We start from the raw sequence: 16092 nt of genomic DNA, 5'->3' as shown, positions 1-16092 counted from the left end.
ATCACTGGGGTGGGTGGGTGTGTGTGGAATGTCATCTTCTTTGCACCCTGGTAGCACTGGCTCTGTTTCCAGAGAAGATTAGGTGAATCCACTTCAAAAAATCAAACCAAACCAAGCCAATTTTTTCCCCACCATATCAAGAATAACACTCACAAAGACTTCACTCCTACTCAAAGGTAAATAAAATAAAATAAAACTCTGTAATGAACAAGTAAACTGACCAACCACAATCAAACAAATATCCCAAGTAGAGGTTTTACTCTGAAAAGGAAGAAGAGCTAAACTCGCAGTGGTGGGCAACCTGAAGCCTGTGGGCCACACATGCTAATCCTCTGGAGGGTCGTGAGACAGTTTGTTTACACTGACCATCTGCAGGCATGACTGCCCGCAGCTCCCAGTGGCCACGGTTTGCCATTCCTGGCCAATGGGAGCTGCGGAAAGCAGCGCAGGCTTCAGGGATGTGCTGGCTACCACTTCCCACAACTCCCATTAGGAAGGAATGGAGAACCATGGCCACTGGGAGCTGCAAGCAGCCATGCCTGTGGATGGTCAATGCAAACGAACTGTCTTGCAGCCCGCCAGCGAATTACCCTGACAGGCTGTGTGCGACCGACAGGCTGCAGGTTGCCCACCACTGGCTTAGGAGTTCCTTTCTCAATTTTTATTACATTCTTGCTCAAGCAAACTCTGTTTACTCTCTTCCTAACTAAAGTATGAGTAAATATTAAATAAAAACTATTTTTTTTCAATTCTAAAAAGGGTAAAACATTTTAGCCATAGAAAACATATTGGCTGTCAAGGATGATTCCTAAACTACTGAGTATTCAGAAGATTATCTTAGTCTGTGCAAGCTGCAGAAATTGGACAATTTTTCACTTTATTAGTTTGAACTGTGTTAACTTCTTGGCACACAGAAAGTGATTATCTGGAATTTGTAATATGTGGCATTCCCATATGCCCTTTATTATCTCTTCGGATTATTCATTGCAATTTTTTATTGCTTCACAATGGGACAATTTACAAATATTCAGATAAGATGACAGAGAAGAAGCAGAACAAGGTCCTTGGGATTTGGTGCATAGCTGTGCAGTATTTTGTGGGGCTGTGTTTAAATGAAAACTGTTACATGAACACACATTTCATATTCCTGTCTTTAGGAAGTAATTTCTTCACTCATATCGACCAGTGAAAAAGCATTTACTTAAAGAGGAAATAACTATAAAGATTCTGTTTGAGGGGAAAAGGAGGGTCACAAGATGTCACCCTACTTAAGCTACAGAGATGGTATTCTTCTTCATGTTTCATTTGATATACAATAGTTTTTATTATACTTCATTGACTGCCTGAATATAATCCCACTGAAGTGAATGGGAGAAGGATTAAGATTTAAAATAAAAAGCTGTATGAATATTTTTTCTTTTTTCAAATACAAAATCAAAGCAGACTCTATCTTTAGTCACAATATATAGCAAATATCTCCAACGCTGATTGTGTCTGACATAGAGAGCCCATGAAAGTTGATCTCAAAATATTGCGTGTCTCAACTTTGACAGTAAAGTGCTTTTTGCAATGGAAAGATATGTTATTCCATCACTTTACCCTAACTATCCAAGTTAAAAATTGCTGATAGTGAAGTAAAAATTATGTAACTAGACTAAAACAAAGTGACTAGGAGACAATTGTGCTACAAATGGAGCAGGGATGAATAATGAATTAAAATATATAAAATAACTTCTTTTCATGTGTTCTCATTTGCTATACATACCAGTTATGTCTGTGCTACAACATCAATTTGCAAGTAGAGAGAATAATTCATAGCATGAAAAATATTCAGTTTTTTTCCCTGTTCATTATTCTCTTTAAGAAGTCTTGCAAATATTCAAAAATTGCACTGTTTTGATTGGTCATATTAAGTCAAGTGGTATTATTTCTGTTCCCTGACTGGATTAGTTATGAAACTAACCAACACAATCCAAATCTGAAACATATTCATTTGTAATATTTTGGTAATCTTTTCCATCTAATTTTACAACATTTCTACTAGAATTGCTGATCTGCTCTGAAAAGTGACCTTCTTATTGAACAGATCTGTTCCTTTTTACAACCTGAAAACTTTATCCTTGAAGTGCCAACATAGTAAAGAGGGCATGATTTGGTATCCAATTCCTTATTGTGAATTTCTGTCAGAATCGTGTTTGATGTTCCTGTGACCAGGTGCCTGGGAGGGACCACAGTGATAATGCCACACTCAGGGCAGGCTGCCAGAAATAGGGCAGACAATCGCTCAAAACTGAAGGTTTATTCTATAACTAGATTCACCAAGCCAGTAACAAAAGAGCTTCTGCACGCTGGTTAACCAGAAGCCAAACACAGTCCCCTTTAGGCATTCCAGTCCTTGGCGCCAATCTAGACAAACAGGTCTAATGTAGTGAGAGGTTACTGGAAACTCTATTTGCCATATGTGAGGTTCTTACTAATCCCAAAGGATCAGATACCCCACATCAATATGTATCTCAGATCTTATCCAAATATCATGCTGTCAGCAAATCATTAGTAAACTAACTAAAGATTTATTAATAAAATAATAAGAACATAAGAACGACCATATGGGGTCAGACCAAAGGTCAATCCAGCCCAGTATCCTGTCTACCGACAGTGGCCAATGCCAGGTGCCCTAGAGAGAGTGAACCTAACAGGTAATGATAAAGTGATCTCCCTCCTGCCATCCATCTTCACCCTCTGAGAAACAGAGGCTAGGGACACCATTCCTTACCCATCCTGGCTAATAGCCATTCATGGATTTCACCTCCATGAATTTATCCAGTTCTCTTAAACCCTGTTATAGTCTTCGCCTTCACAACCTCCTCAGGCAAGGAGTTCCACAGGTTGACTGTGTGCTAAGTGAAGAAGAACTCCCTTTTATTTGTTTTAAACCTGCTACCCATTAATTTCATTTGGTGGCCCCTAGTTCTTATATTATGGGAACAAGTAAATAACTTTTCCTTATTCGCTTTCTCCACACTACTCATGATTTTATATTCCTCTATCATATCCCCCCTTAGTCTCCTCTTTTCCAAGCGGAAAAGTCCTACACTCTTTAATCTCTCCTCATATGGGACCCGTTCCAAACCCCTAATCATTTTATTTGCCCTTTTCTGAACCTTTTCTAATGCCAGTATATCTTTTTTGAGATGAGGGGACCACATCTGTATGCAGTATTCAAGATGTGGGCGTACCATGGATTTATATAAGGGCAATAAGATATTCTCTGTCTTATTCTCTAACCCTTTTTAATGATTCCTAACATCCAGTTTGCTTTTTTGACGGCCACTGCATACTGCGTGGACGTCTTCAGAGAACTATCCACAACGACTCCAAGATCTCTTTCCTGATTAGTTGTAGCTAAATTAGCCTGCATCATATTGTATGTATAGTTGGGGTTATTTTTTCCAATGTGCATTACTTTACATTTGTCCACATTACATTTCATTTGCCATTTTGTTGCCCAATCACTTAATTTTGTGAGATCTTTTTGAAGTTCTTCACAGTCTGCTATGGTCTTAACTATCTTGAGCAGTTTAGTATCATCTGCAAACTTTGCCACCTGAACCTTTACCCCTTTCTCCAGATCATTTATGAATAAGTTGAATAGGATTGGTCTAGCACTGGCCCTTGGGGAACACCACTAATTACCCCTCTCCATTCTGAAAATTTACCATTTATTCCTACCCTTTGTTCCCTGTCTTTTAACCAGTTCTCAATCCATGGAAGGATCTTCCATCTGCCAAATCATAACTTTTCCATTGGTGCCTTACATAACATACTTTGTACAGACTTATGGAAATTGTGTAACAGTGGTAACAACAGTGATGTAAATGGTCACCTTTCTTATACACAGCATCACAGTTCCAACCAGTGCCACCTAATTAAACCCAACGAAAACAATGAACATGTGTCAGTGAGGGCCTAGGTTGGCCTGTGGAACCTTTATTATTGGCAGTGATGGAAAGAATAATGATGCCATTATTTACAGAGCAACTTTTCAGACTAGAACCCCACTTTAAATATTAGCTTTCATTGATTATACATTGTAGCAATAGTCAAGTTCTTAAATGTTGCCAAAAGCAAATATCATAGACCATGAACATTATATTGAAATTGACTTTCAAATTTGAACGGTCACAGGCAATTTTGTATTGTCATAGAATTATAGAACTGTAGGGCTGGAGGAGACCTCAAGAGGTCATAAGCCCAGATGCCTATGTTAAGGCAGGACCAAATTAAAAACCTCCAATTATGGTACAACCTCCCTTGGATTCCACAGCCTTCCTTTAGATGGTAGCTCTAGTAATTTATAAAGCAAAGTTTGTAAAAATATATTTTGTTGCACATGTTAAACTCTTTCAAATGCAGTCTTGTATGTATACCAAGTATAATGGTCTTGTTCTGAATTGTCTAGAGTCACTTCCATGATTCTCAACATTTGCTATGGCCACTTAATGCACTGACTTTTGTTGTACCTAAGAAATCCTATGGAACAAAATTGTACGAAGGTGCTATAAGCTGAAATCATTCAGCCAATGAATAAAAGACTAAACCTACTGTTCTGATAAAATGTGGTGATTGTTTTTTTAAACTTGGAAAAGATTATGTGTCTATTGGCGCTCTCTCTCTCTCTCACACCCCCCCCCCCCGCCATATCTGCTTATTTTCACAATTCTGGTTTGGTTAGGTCCTTCAGGGAATGTGGAGTAACCAAGAGTGCAAAACATACCCTAATAATTTATCTGCCAGAAGTTGAAGTAAATGCCAAAAACCGTGAAGAGGAATACTTCAGCTGATTGATTTTAAAATGCTTTGGACATGTTGTGCATTGGACCATGTATGTGTTGATATTCTATTGTAATTTAATATATGATTTTGATGCATATTGTAACTAAGGAACTGTTATGGGTATATGTGTATTGCTGTTCTCTGCTGAAACTAACAAGCCTTTTAAGGGGTTTATACGTTTCTGCTGCTTGATCTAACTGAGCTGTCTCTGTGTCCTTTCTCTTTGAAGCCAAAAGTTGTGATTTATATTATTCCTGACATATGTGTGTAGTTAGCTGATAATTTGGGGTCTCTGGTTAGAAAGAAACATGGATTGTTGAGGCCTCACTGCACAAGGTAGTTTCACCTTTAATGGACAAATTTTCAGAGGACTGCCATATTCCATACATCCAAACCCACACTGTGAGTATTCAAATTGGGTAGTAAGTTGCAGTTACTCAGTTTGCACATGTGCACATTCTTCGGTGTGCACAGAGTTCTAACCTAGTGTGCGCAAATAAAATTGGAAAACATGCACACTAATAACCTATGGACTTCTTGAAAAAGAAGCAACTATTTGATCCTTTCTATCTATGAACTCAAAGTGAATTTGCCTTGAGGTGTATTACTTGCGGTTCCCTCAGCTAACAGTCCCTCTGCATCTAGGGGAGTTTGTACGACCCAATTTCCCTCAAGTGTTTCCCTGAGGGAAGACAGCTTTAAGCTGGGACTGGGGTTCCACCAGCCGAAGCTTTGCTGGGGGTTCATGCTAAACAAATGCGTTGCCCAGACATCCTGGCAATGCATCTTCACTAGCCAGTGTAATTTATATCTGGCTGCAAGTCCCCAGCAGAGGGAAGTCTGTGGACATTTTACACTGCTGCAACCCACTCTGGGTTGACTTTCCCACAGCAGCAGTGCTGAATCTAGTTACAGGTATAACAACAAGCTTGGTGAGATCTGATACTGAGATTTTTCAGCTGGACATGTCCTCACAAAGGGCATGGAGTTGGACGTTGATAGAAAAAGAAAGGGGAAAAAAAAGTGAATAGTCCATGTCTAAACTATTTTAAAAGTATTTTTAGACATAATGAAGGTAACAAAATAATTCAGGAAGTAGCTGTGCACAACTGTTTCTGGGACAGTTTTTCTTAACTGTCTTCTTGTATCTTTGTCAAAACTAGCTGTGGAAACATAGGTAAACATAATCATTAAAACAATAATATTTAGTCCCAGAGAGTGGAGTTTGGCAGGATCTTGAAGCTTCTTATGAATTCCTGCATGTTGTTAGCTTTTATTTTCTGATTTCTGGTTGATGCAGGCTGAGCTGCTCTGTGTAATTGGATAAAAGTTTTAATTCCAGAATCCTTTTGAGAGATGGAGATGAGCTGGAATGTTTTGGTCAGAGTGATATTTTAGAGTTCCAATATCAGCATCAAAAGCATGAGTGTCTCCTGGCTGAGATGGATTACTAACACACAACTCAGAATCCTCAACAGTGTTTAAATGGCTGATCTACAATAAAATGCCTCTTTGCACCTTTTCTGTTTCTTTAGTTGCAGTTTAAAAAATACAGTATGATAATGAATTAAAACAAGCTATTGTATAATATTAGTTTCTTACAAAATTTTGAATGGCAATTTGAGGCTTATTCTCTCCTGTATCATGGATCTGCTTCGCATGGGTGTGGGGATGGTGTGATGTCAGGGAACCAATTCCATTTCCCTGATTCTAATGCTACTTACTGTAGGTCTACACTGCAGCTGAGAATGTGCTTCCCAGTGCTAGTAGATAGACAAACGTCTAGCGCCGCTTGAGCGAGTGGGCTAAAACTAGCAGTGCAGCAGGGAGTAGCATTGGCCCTGTCTTGCGCAATAACTAAATGCTAAACTGTATTATACAGTTTAGCCACTCGGTGGCACCATGCGTAAGATACCTCACTTGGTATATTCTGTGGTGGTTGTTAACATCTCTATACCTCACTTTCCCATCTATAAAATTCAGACGATAATACTGATTTCACAGCGTGTTGTGAGAATTAAATTGCTGAAGTTTGTACAGTGATTAGAAGGAGTAAAGTGATAAGATTTTATTTGACTTGATTATGAATTTAAACTGCCAATCAAGCTTTCCATTAAAGGAATTTCATATAGTGTACATGACTATCGCTTTAATACTTAGGGCAACATATTGCCCTCAGTTCACATCCAGAACTCCCACTGATATCAACAGGAATTATTCTTGCAATGATGTCCCATTTATGGATTTTTGATATGATCTGTCCAGATATAACTGGTTATAAAAGATTGTTTCGGTGGCATTAATAGCTTGCTTTAAAACATTACATTTCCAGCATGATTCTCTGTGGATTTCTTTTTCTCACAAGACTATATGTAAGACTCTGGCTTATAAATGCTTTTTAGAAAATAGGAACTTTTTTTTGGAAGAATGTCCACTAAGGCCTGCAACCAGCTGTCGGCACAACTGGTAACGCTGAGACTTCTGTCATATGCTGCTGTAAAGGTAGTTAGACATCTTAATGTTGTCATTTGCACCTGTGAAAATTGAGGTCAAAGTGAAACTTGGCTCTTCAGAAGCAATGTGGAAGGCACTACTGTCATACCAATAAAATGTGGCTACCGAATTTAAGAAAGCTACTTCAACACTCTCTCCCTTCTTTCAAGTATTTATGATATCCCATATGTTTTCTAATATCAGCTGGATTTTCAGCCCCTTCTTCCTCATAAAAGCCATGCTCTTTCAAACCTCCTTTGCAATTTTTATGAAAAAAAAATACAAAAAAGTTAAGGAAGACCAATCATTACAACAATGAGAAACAAATCAGGAGGTTTTTGAAAGGAGTCAAAAAAATTCTGATACCCATCAGACTCTTAGTGTTCTTTCACTTCAAAGCCATATTTTCAATTGGACAAGACAGCTCCCTCTGAGAAAAGGAATATGTTTATATTAGTTAAACTGGAAAACAATTTAAAAAAGGATACCCCAGAGCCAATGAAACATTATACATATATTTAATACATCCTCTACAGTAATCTGTCTATCAATGTCTGCTTTTTCCTCCACTCTGTACTGATAGGAAGGGGTTTTTTTTTAATGAATTCAAATGATTAGGTTATAAGTATTTGAGATACAGACTCTGACACCCCCATACCATCAGCCAAAAAAACCAAAACATAAAAGTGCAACAAACTGTTATGACAACATGTGTCTAAGTCCTTATTTAGATTCTACCAGTGATACATAACTAGTGTCTCCACATGGCTATGACAATAAGCATTTAGTAATGATTAACAGAAAGGCGTGCCATGCAAATGGTATATAATTTTATGTGGTATTCATCTTGCCTTATTACAAATCATATTAGAATTTGTGTGGCAAATTATAAGCGTTGTTAAGGTATCAGTCAAGAAGGCACGTGACATCACAGCTGTTAGGATAAAGATATTCAGGCCTGTCTGCAAAGGCCTGTACTTTAAGAATTTAGGTGTATTCTTATCACTTGGCTAGTTCTAGAGGTACAAAAGGAAGAATCAAAATCACTGTCTGCTGATGTAAGGGTCTTCTTTTACTGTGACAGTCTGAGGCCCTGTTCTTAGGCTAAGGCCTTTGGCTAAGCAGCAGAGACAGCCATAAGCTAGAGGAAGCGAACAGTCACATCCTCACATTCCAACCTAGTCACACTGAAATAAGGTGCTATTGGGCAGTTAGGCACTATCGGGACAGGATTGTATTCCTATCACCTCCAGAGAAAGGGAAGTGCCTAGAAAATGTAAAAGGAAACTTAGTTTGATAGCATCCTGTCTGGCAAGAACTCACTTATCAATAGCTGGGATGTGAAATCCTGACTTCTGTATTGTCTTGTCATTATAGTTCCCACTTTGCTGTTGTTTGTCTGTATAATCTCTGTCTGGTTCTGTGATTGTTCCTGTCTGCTGTATAATTAATTTTGCTGGGTGTAAACTAATTAAGGTGGTGGGATATAATTGGTTACATAATCATGTTACAATATGTTAGGATTGGTTAGTTAAATTTCAGGAAAATGATTGGTTAAGGTATAGCTAAGCAGAACTCAAGTTTTACTATATAATCTGTAGTCAATGAGGAAGTGAGTGGGTGTCGGTGGGAGGGGGTGGGTGGGTGGAGGAGATCGGAACAGGGAATGGGGGTAAGAAAATTGGAATCATGTTTTGCTAAAGGGGGAAATGGGAACAGGGAATGGGAGTAAGGAAGTTGGAATCATGTTTGGCTAAGGGTAGGAATGGGAACAGGGACACAGGTGTAAGGCTCTGTGGTGTCAGAGCTGGGAAGGAGGATACTAAGGAAGGAAACTGGAATCATGCTTGCTGGAAGTTCACCCCAATAAACATCTAATTGTTTGCACCTTTGGACTTCGGGTATTGTGCTCTCTGTTCATGCGAGAAGGACCAGGGAAGTAAGTGGGTGAAGGAATAAACTCCCTAACAACAGCCATGCATAATAAACTTCCCTGTCAATCAGAAATGTTATACCTAGACCCATCAGTTGGTAAAGCAAGCCCTGCAATTAACAGCTGAGCCAATCAGAATCAATAAAATGTTTCCATTTTCTAAAACCTATAACCGGTAGCCAGTCAGAGCTTTCCATAGCTCGTATTCATACCCAAATCACATTCCTTGTTCGATTTTCATAATGAAAAGTTTAGGGTCATACTCTTCCTCTTAATACTATCCAAAATCCAGAGTTACTCCAGAAGGGTAAATGGCATTATATCAATAACAATGTTGTGAGAGGAGAATCAGGCCCATTGTTTTGGAAAATACTTGGATTTAGTTACACTTTTGATGTTCAGTTGGAGGTACGAGTTAGGATATACCTGAACTTTCAGTTAGGGACATCAGTTAGAATACAAATGGGGAAAGAGTAAGCAGAAGGAGGTAAAAGTGAGGAGATAGAAGGAACAAAAAGATGACAAAGATTATTCTAAATGTTGAAAATGTTTCATTTTGCACAATATGGATTTTAAAAATCATGTGCCAGGGGAAAACTATCATGGATAACAATGCTGTTGTCTGCATGTTAGATTCTTGTTGATATTAAAAATATTGAAGCATCTCTCTTCTGTTTTAGGATGCTGCCACACCAGATTCCCTTGATGGAACAGCAGACTTGTTTTACAAGATTGCTTATCTACTATTATTTGGGCTGTGCAATGGCACACAGAGTCTCCACAGTGCTACTTATGTAATACGAATTGCTTCTTAGTGATGCATCTTTCCTCTTCTTCCTAGGGATCTCCTACTTCCTCCCATTGCACTAGACCTTACTACTTCAGCTTCATGATTCAACATTTCTGATATCAATAATTAACTAATGAATGTGAGATACCATAAGGCCAATAGACGATGAAGGTAAAATTGAAGGACATTTGAAAGATATGGGTAACAGCTGGCAGTAAGACTGCGGGTGAGAAGAGTAGCAGCTGGACTTGGGATGCAGCTTTTAAGCATCAAATGTAACACTCACCTCCCTAGGTGTGGCATAAAAAAATTGTAAAGAGAACCCATGAGGAAAAGAACTAGAAATGAAGGAAGAAAAAAGAAGAGAGCTGGTAAAATAGGGCTGAAAATTGCCATTTTCAATACTGTCATTTCTCATGATATTTGATGTTTTTCTCCTCTGCTCCTGAAATGATGAAATTACTTGAAATCTTAGCGTTCAGTTTTAAGAAGAAGCAAGGTCTAGACCCTCAAAGGTATTTATACTCCTCACTTTCAAATTTCTAGCACTCGTTGAAGAGAACAGTCTGAAAATGTGACCCAGGTATACCTTCAAGGCTTAGAAAACCAGAAAGCAAATAAAAAAGTATACATCATCTAGTATTTTGAAAAATCTCATTTTTTTTTTAGGCCTGACTTGTGATTTCTTGGTGTCAACAATACTGCATTTTATAGCAATGTGACGAAGGCTAGCTGCTTTGTCTGGCTTTGTCTGGCTTTGCATGGGGCTTTACCCTTTTGGAAGTCCTGGCCAGTTGCCCTTGGCTTCCTTCCAAAGCTGTGCATTAGATAAAAATCTGTGAGTGCTGGAAACATCTGGCTGTATTGGCAATGAGAGTCTCAGAAAGAAAGGACCTGATTTGAGAGTTTAACCTCACACTACAGAGAAAACGGAAGGCCAGTGCTGGACAAATGAAAAATAACAGGTCTTCAGTACAAAAAGGGAGAAGGTCAGACACCTGGAGGAGGTTCTGCTACAGAGTCTAACACAGAGTCAGCTAGATGTTTTCCACAGCCCCCATCCAACACTCTGAAATTTATGGGAGTCATTCCATAGATTCCCTGGATGTTGGATTGAGTCCTAAATTAATTAAAATTTAACAGATTGTAATGATACAGGGCCCAGTCGTGCCCTCTAATGATCGATGATTACACTTCACTTAACTTTAGTGGGAAATGTAGTAGTTTAAGAAACAAAACTGAACTAAGTGGCTAGTGAACTGTTAGTCTGCAGTGTTAGATAAAATGATTGTAAATATAAAACTCTTGACTAAAACTGTATAATTAAATACTGGCTCTCCTCAAATGCTGTAAAAAATGAAAAAAGATGCAACTGAAAACATTACAAAATACCCTCTTAACATTATAGACATGAAAACAGATCAAGAGGATTTTCATTCTAGCTGGTTTACCTGTTTTTAAACATTGAATTGACACTGATGTCACGGTGACATCGTATGCTAATGTCATGTCACATGGGACAACCCAAAAGTAGGACAAATCTTTTCATTTAATAATCAAAGTAATTTGACAAGTACTGTAGCAAAATATGGTCTTGATCCTGCAAGTTGTTCCATGCAGGTGGACCTTAAAACAGAGGTTCCATGCAGACAGAAAAGATTGCAAGATTGAGGCCTATGTTGGTAGTTACTGTGTCTTCCTACCATAACATTATCCATTGCTGTTTAAGATTCAGTCCCTGAATTCATTCAATAAGGCAAAAATTCCTTCCCATACTGATTTGTATTCTGTCACTAGGTAGATATAATGTCAGCTTTTCTGAGCAAATTTAGTATTGTGAAGTTTATGATACAGAAAACTAGAATTACATTTTCTAAATGAATTCCATGTTGTTTGGATTTCCCACCTCTTCAAAATTCTTTTAATTCTATATTTAAGATCCAGCCCTGCAAACATGCCAGTTGCCTCCCTGAATACAACTCATTTGTGAAGCCACTCACGTTCATATGTGTTTGCTTTAGACTCTATTCCTCTAAGCTGCTCCTGTAGCAATAAGCCTCCCTTTCTAGGAAGTCAATAAAAGCCACCCTGCTACTACTATAGTGCAGATTGTGAAATGTTGTCTAAAGCAAAAATATTTTTGTTTAAAATGTGTTTCTGTTGAAAAAACAAACTATTATATCTTTTTTTACTAAAAACCTGTGACTTTTCTTTTACAAAAATGGACATTTTTTGTGAAAATTTCTGTTTTGTCAAAATAGCCATTTTCTGGGGAAAAAGAAGCTTTGATAGATTTTTTTTGGCCAGCTTCAGTTTTTAACCACAGCGTTACTGAGTTTAAGGCCCAGATCCTGAAAGGTATTTAGCCACCTAACTCCCATTGATTTCCCTTTGTTGATTTCAAGGAGTGACTGAGAAATAAACCCCTTTCAGGGCAATTACTCTTCCTTTAGCTTTTCTCACTAACTTGCTTTTAGTTTAGGATTTGTCGTTGTTTGTGTTAAATGGACAGTCTTGATACCTTAGAATTGATGTAACACACTTTTGCATATCCATCAGTGTTCAAACCCTGAAGGAAAACCATTGAATGATCAGCACTTTCTTCTCTTGAAATGGCCCACCTTGATTATCACTTCAAAAGGTTTTCTCTCCCCCCACCCCACTCTCCTGCTGATAACAGCTCATCTTAAGTGATCATGCTCCTTACAATGTATATTTTTTAATGGTCTGTGTGTATGTATAAAATCTTCTCACTGTACTTTCCACTTTATGCATCCGATGAAGTGAGCTGTAGCTCAGGAAAACTTATGCTCAAATAAATTGGTTAGTCTCTAAGGTGCCACAAGTACTCCTTTTCTTTTTGTGAATACAGACTAACACGGCTGCTACTCTGAATTCTCTCGAAGGTTTCCCTGGTTCCTTCTTTCCAAGATTTCTGTCCCCACTCCCCCTTACATTCTCTTTCTCCTTCTGTCCATGCTTTCAAGCCTGGTCATTAGTTATTATTATATTTTATTTTACACGATCTCTCTTGCTTCAGAGGGAACTGCTGGCCCCCAGCCTGCACTGGACATTGGTGGGGAGGAGGATGCAGAGCAGGATCAAAACCCTGCTCACTTGGGATCCTGCGCCTTCTCCCGCCTCTGGAAAGTCCCAAACCTGAAGTAAGCTCCTGGAGCGATCACAATTCACATGGGCGGGAGGGCAGTCTCGCGCTCTGGATTGGCTCAGCATCTGCACGTGAGGCTGCACTCACGCCTCTGGGCTGACAGCTGCGTGGCGGCTGAGGCTCCGTGTGGCTGAGTGAGTGCGGGAGGCTGGCGGGGCAGGCGGCGGCGGCGACTACTAGAGCGGCGCGCTAGAGCCCTCGGCTGGCAGGCGGAGCGCGGGCAGAGCAGCGGCAGGATCCGGGCACGAAGGTAGGTCTGCCCGCGGCCACTGCTGCTTTGCCCCGCTGCAGCCGGGAGTTACACGCGGGCAGGGCGGCGTGGCAGGGCTGTGGCTGCTGCAGTAGTTACTGGAGGGCGGGGGAGGCTTTGCTTTTTCCAGTGTAACTTGCGGGTAGTAGCGGCAGCGTGTGTCAGTCAGCTGAGCTGCCCTGAAGTTCTTGTGGTGCAGAGGCTCCGGTGAGCGGCTGCCCCGTTGGTTTCGCTTCTTGCTGGGTGTGCGGGGTTTGGACGCTGCCGGGCGATGTTCTCCCGCGAAGTATGAAGAAGTAGCAGCCCCGAGAGTGAAGGATTAAGCCGCCTCTGGAAGCCCACATGTGCCAGTCGTGGAAGGGCTGGGGCTCGTCATCCCAGTGTAAACCCAGCCCGGCTTTTCTTCTAGGAGAAGCACATTGTTACGTGCTGCGATCAGCCTCTGGCGCGGAGAGATCAGCCTGGGATAGTGCGTTTTTAAGGGCTAGATCCTGCTCCCATTGATGTCAGTGGCACAGTTCCCAGTTCCTGACGGCACTCCTGTGTTGGTAGTTACAGTAGCAAAAGTTAAATATTTACAGGCGGATCGTTTGGGTTTCTAGTGGCTGACTGTGGCTTTTGTTTTTCTTGCTACGTGTTTGTCTGGTGGTTTCACGGGGTGGGGGTGAGATTTTTGCGTGGGGGCTGGGGTAGGGTGAGATTTTTGCGTGGGGGTGGGCACCCCCGCTCAGAGTTTGGAGTTGGCGGCATTTTCTGTAGAAATCAGGACAGCGTCCCTGGAGCTCTTGGTGTAACTAAGATCAGAGTGTGACTCAGCCTGTCTACCCTTGACCTTTACACTCTAAGGCTTTGAAAGCGGAGGGACCAAGAAGAAGAGCAGAAGAGAAGGCTCCTGTGGTCTTCGTCGTCCTCCTTCCTTGGGATCTTTCTGCTCACTAGCTAAATATGCTTCTCCTATAGCAGAGAAGGGCTGTTAAACTTGGAGGTAGGGAATTCTTCCAGAAAAGATTAGGCAGTCTAGAAATGGTCATTTTCCTTTATTTCCTACTGGTGAGATTCTTAAAGGGATAAAGATCAGGATAAAAATAAGTGTATAATGTTTTAAACTGTTTTATATGTGTTACTTATAAAACACGTTTAAACAAGACACTTGATTGTCAAGGTACTTTTGCTCACAATTATGTTGTCTGTTTACTGTTTTCCATTTCATCTAGTGTGGACAGTGCCACTAGATTTGTAAGCCTCATTCAGTGGTGCTGTTAAGATCCAACACGCTGCGATGGAATCTTTTGCATTAAAAAAAACAAAAAAATTGAGCTCACTTCTGTCATTCTGTTCCTCCAGTGTCTACATTTTATGGTTTAAGTTAGTCACCTGAATGTCCCCTTTTAACCTCCATCTCAGCTCAAGTGAATTATCTCTCAGGAATGCCTTCATTTTATCCTTTGTCTAACTTTATTGTGAGGCAGAGTTGATGTTATCAACACTCTGCAATTTAACAAAGAAATTAACAAAATCAGTACTCTGCAATTTAACAGAGAAATTCTTAAAAGACTCTCTCCTCCCAGGTCATCTGACAAGAAGAGTGCTGGTACCTCCTCAGATATTCTGCTGTTCCTATTAACAAGGAAGAATAGACTCTTCCATCTCCCCTTACTGAAACTGGAGGATGGGCAGTGCACTACTCTGAGTCTCCTCAGCTAGGTATATCTAATCAAGGCTGCAGCACACTTCTATGGAGGAGGTCACTCAAACCTGCTGTGTCTCTTCTTCTCTCCTTAAGGTGACAGAAAAGGAACAGACATAGCATTGGTTAAATTGGATGACTAAACAGCACTGGACATTTAGCAAGAGGCAGTTTCCCCCATCCTCCATATCTCTAATTTTCCTGTGTCCTCTTAATAGCAGTGCTCTTTGTAGGTGTAGGTAGCTATTCTAATGTCATTTAACCACCATCACCAAAAGAAAATAAATTCCCCTTGAAGGAGAAAACAGAAAAGAAACCCCTGTGATGGTTTAACCATATCGATGTTCAAATAGGAAGCTTTTTTTCCTCACTTTGCCAAGACTGGATAATTTAACAGCTCCTTCAGCCAAGGGAGGAATGTGATGGGGGGAATGTGGAAGCCATTATCTCTAAGAATTAGTCCTGCAAACAAACTTCCTGGAGTTGTTGGTAGTCAGTTTGCCTTCTGGGGTAAAGATCCTGATCAGTAAAATGAAAGTTTGATGCACTTACAGTGTTGCATTTAGAGATAACATGATGATGTGTTCTGAAAAAGGCCCTAAGATAAATAGATTTTTCTTGTAGCTCAGACTCAATTCAACTTATTTTCCTGTGAGGAGGTTCATGATTTTTCAGCAGTACATTTTGATTTGAATACAGACAATGGGTTGAAAATAATTAGTTGTTTAGGGAGTTCTTGTGTGATTGATTTTTTTTTTTTTTGGTGTTCTTTGTAATATCCCATGACACTTCAAACTTTATATATTTTGTCCAGTTGAACTTTTGAAAGAGAAATGTTCCCTGAGAAGTGCATGAATTTTCCATTGTGTGTGTTGTGTTCAATAGGTTACACTATAACATTCAGAAACAAATAAGGGGTGGGGGTGTACTTTGTCCC

The 16092-nt window shown here is 39.9% G+C and overlaps 1 protein-coding gene across 1 annotated transcript in view; it reads left to right on the top strand.

The window, feature by feature from the left end:
- Positions 1-13342: 13342 nt before the first annotated feature.
- The window catches only part of STXBP6 (syntaxin binding protein 6), a 209446-nt gene continuing 206696 nt past the window's right edge, over positions 13343-16092 (top strand). The window contains exon 1 of the mRNA XM_073348899.1: positions 13343-13468. The gene's annotated coding sequence lies outside the window, so the exon portion shown is untranslated. The remainder of the gene's footprint in view (positions 13469-16092) is intronic.

This window comes from Lepidochelys kempii, chromosome 6, assembly GCF_965140265.1.
Source record: "Lepidochelys kempii isolate rLepKem1 chromosome 6, rLepKem1.hap2, whole genome shotgun sequence".
NCBI lineage: Eukaryota > Metazoa > Chordata > Testudines > Cheloniidae > Lepidochelys > Lepidochelys kempii.
This window is presented reverse-complemented; position numbering and strand designations above follow the sequence as displayed.